Raw genomic sequence first — 3,749 nt, 5'->3', positions numbered from 1 at the left:
TCTTCGGCTTCTTACTTACAGAGTCAGCGAGGAGATGATCTTCGTCTCTGAAGGAGAAAAATTCTGATGAAATGGCGCTCAGAGCCGACTTATATATAGGTCGGCTCCTCCCCTTTTGGTGGGTTGAAGCGCCATTGGTTCGTGCAGCTACACAAACGTGAACAAATCAGGCTTCAGTATCGGAGTAAACATGAGTTTCCCAATTAGCGTGTCAACGCAATGGGAGAGAATGTTCAAAAGTGAACCTTAGTCAAGGTGAATGCCATATTTAATTTGATGTGAATTAAATAAGGCTGTAATAAACAGTCTCTTCAAAGAGTTGCACTTTCTTTAGGTCTTAAGGGTGAACTAAGCGAATTTTGCCAAACGATGTTGATATTTGAAAGCACCAAAACAAACACGCCCATACCCCAACAGGACCTCACCCCTATTTTGATAACTCTGCCCACACGTACGAACACAACCCTGGTAGCGTCAATGGCAAAATCTGCTATGCTTGCCGGCCGAGGGAATGATGTCATCAATAAGTGCTATGGTAATTCAAAGAAAAAATCAACATAACTCACCTATCAAGAATAAACAAACATCTGATTCCAGGCCTTCCCGCTCCTTGAGTTCTCTCCACCACTGGAAAGTTGCTCCAATATTTACACAGGTCCTGTCTGATCCTTAACCCTTCATTTTGATGTTTTGTTCCTCCAAAATTTTCTTCTTTTTTTTATCTGCCGTCGCTCACTATCTATAGTCAATCTGCTAATATCCGTCCTGTGCACTCACTGAGCACTCTTTTCTCCTTATCATTACTAGACATGCCCCTTACTGCTGATTGGCTGTGAGTGTGTTTTCGGACTTGGTCCGACACTGTGGTCAAAAGCATTTTCAAATATTGCTTAGTGCACCTTTAAGTCACATTTGATTTTCACATTTAGGAGAGTAAGATTTTCAGTGAATAATAATTTCAATTTCTTATGGCTTTAGAAGACATTAAAAACACAAATTATATGTACTACTTTTATGGTTATGTATGCATGTATGCATTTATTTATTTATATTTATTGCACTTAAAAGACTATGAACTGTCATTACAGTATATGGACATAAGCTCAATGAAGACTCCCGCACAGAACAAATAACAGTATTGGTTTGGAAATAACATAAAGGTCAATAAATATGCTCCCAAAACCCTTACAGACTCTTACACTGGTGCTTAGGGCTCTGTGTGTGTGTGTGTGTGCGTGTGTCTCTGATGTGCAATGATGGCCCACTGGTTTTATAATCTTATTTGTGTCTGTCTGTGTTGTATGAATAAGCTTACTGTGCTTGGAATGCTATATTAACATACTGCTTGAAAACTACTGTGCAGTGTAATTATAGTATACAGGTGCATCTCAATAAATTAGAATGTCGTGGAAAAGTTCAGTAATTCAACTCAAATTGTGAAACTCGTGTATTAAATAAATTCAATGCACACAGACTGAAGTAGTTTAAGTCTTTGGTTCTTTTAATTGTGATGATTTTGGCTTTTTTTTTATTGGTCTTATGGAGTATTCTAATTTGTTGAGATAGTGAGTTGGTGGGTTTTTGTTAAATGTGAGCCAAAATCATCACAATTAAAAGAACCAAAGACTTAAACTACTGCAGTCTGTGTGCATTGCATTTATTTAATACACGAGTTTCACAATTTGAGTTGAATTACTGAAATAAATGAACTTTTCCACGACATTCTAATTTATTGAGATGCACCTGTATAATCAAATATTTTGGGTTGTTGAGATATTTAAAACGGTTTTGAAAGTCACTTATGCTCACCAAGCCTGCATTTATTAGATAGAAAAATACAGTAAAAAAAAAACAAAACATAATATTGTAAAATATTATTAAAGTTTAAAATAACTGTTTTCTATGTGAATATATTCTAAAATGTAATTTATTTCACAAGAAACTTTTCTGATTATTATAAATGTTAAAAACAGTTGTCCTGCTTCATATTTTTGTGGAAACGGTGATACTTGCTTCAAAATTTGTGTTTTCAGTATGAATGTGTGCAATCTATGTTGTAGAACAAAACAGCAAAGTACTGTATCATCATGTTATGTTTACCACAGGCTTTATTTTACTCAGAAATTGAAAAACCTCATTATAAAACCACATAGGAAAATTAAGAAGCAACCATCGGCCACTTCCAGGTTCTGACATCATACATAACAGTAGTATGCTGTTCAAAATAGGTAACTGTAAAAATAGGGCACAGTGAAGGAATTTTCAGTATAGATTTTTTACATATATTTTATTCTGAATTTTGCACTTCAATGTGTTGTGTTTTAAGGTTAACAGAAATGTTCATAAAATTAATTGATAAGGTCCTGGCAGAAAATTACCAGTCAATTTATTTTTATTTTTTATTTTTATTGAACTGTTACCTCAATTTCACATTTTTAATCCAATTTTGTGTACAATTTTGTCTGTTCAAAAATTGAGACAAGAAAGATATTAAAAATCCTGGATGATACTTATTCTGGTTCATTTGTCATACTGGAAATGAAAGGTCAAGTCAAATGCATTGCATTGTGGGATATTGCATCAGTTGTGTACTGCATATTTTAAAAAATGCAATAGGTCATCAGAGTATTCCAAGCACTCAGAAAATCCACATACTGTGCACAGTATACATTCTACCTCCTGCAGAAACAGTAGTATGTGCTGTTTGAGTGTTTGCAGTCAGTCTGTGCGTCTGAAGGCATGTGGCATTGAATGATGCGCAAACACACACATCCTCCTTTATTTAATGGCAATTCCTCCAGTGCATTTTCCCATCTTTGTCACCATAGCAATGGAATCTAGCGCGCTGACATTCCCGTCTCCAGGGGCCTGGCCTTGTTCTCCAGTTCACATGCAACACAGCTGATCCATCCCTCAACAAAGCAATTAACACACAGGATCAAAATGAAATCCCTCCTCAGAATATCAGCCCGCATGCTGTCTAAGGGAATGTGTTGCTCTCTGTAGTAAAAACACACCCTCCAGCCATCCGCTCCCATTTGAAGGTTGGTGGAAAGACATAGTCTGCGGGGGTTACGCTACCAATGAGATTAAGCAAATTAGAAATATGATCAAATGTTCATATTATCCTGAGCAACAGAAAGGCCATGATGCTTGATGCTTTTTACACATCTACTTTACCATTTGTGGCAACTGTTTTTGCAGTATAGGAAATCAATACGTAATCTCCTGTATAATGGTGATAATGAAGTTATTTTTCCAGTAAAGCGCCATTCATCCTTTCTCATGTTATAGTGACTTCTTTTTCCAATTGACTAAACAAAAAAGTATCTCATTTCTCAAAAATTCTACAGGAGAGCTAATAGAATATTTATCAAATTGTAGAACTAATCTTAACTCTTTCCCTGTTGTTGATGGAATTTCCCGGCTTTCCGTGTTTACACTGTTATATGGTAGGAGGCGCTATTACACATCTTCTGAATGAGTACAGAATCTCTGGATCAAAACACGGTGAAGAAGAAGCAGAAACAAGCAAGCGCATATGTAAAATAACACTATCATCAAACATTAATCATTATATAAATCAAAACTGCCTAACATTACTGAATGAAATGTCTGCCCAGGACGTGGTTTAGGACTGTGAAGCTTTGGATGTGTTGATGGAAATGATCTACTCCATCTATGTTTTGAACATCGTTCTGAATCCAATCCGGATGTAATCTTTCACAAAACATGATTTTCTCAGCTTT

Source organism: Sinocyclocheilus rhinocerous, unplaced genomic scaffold (assembly GCF_001515625.1).
Source record: "Sinocyclocheilus rhinocerous isolate Xijiao unplaced genomic scaffold, SAMN03320098_v1.1 scaffold1935, whole genome shotgun sequence".
NCBI lineage: Eukaryota > Metazoa > Chordata > Actinopteri > Cypriniformes > Cyprinidae > Sinocyclocheilus > Sinocyclocheilus rhinocerous.
The sequence above is the reverse complement of the archived record's forward strand: the minus strand, read 5'-3'. Positions refer to the sequence as shown.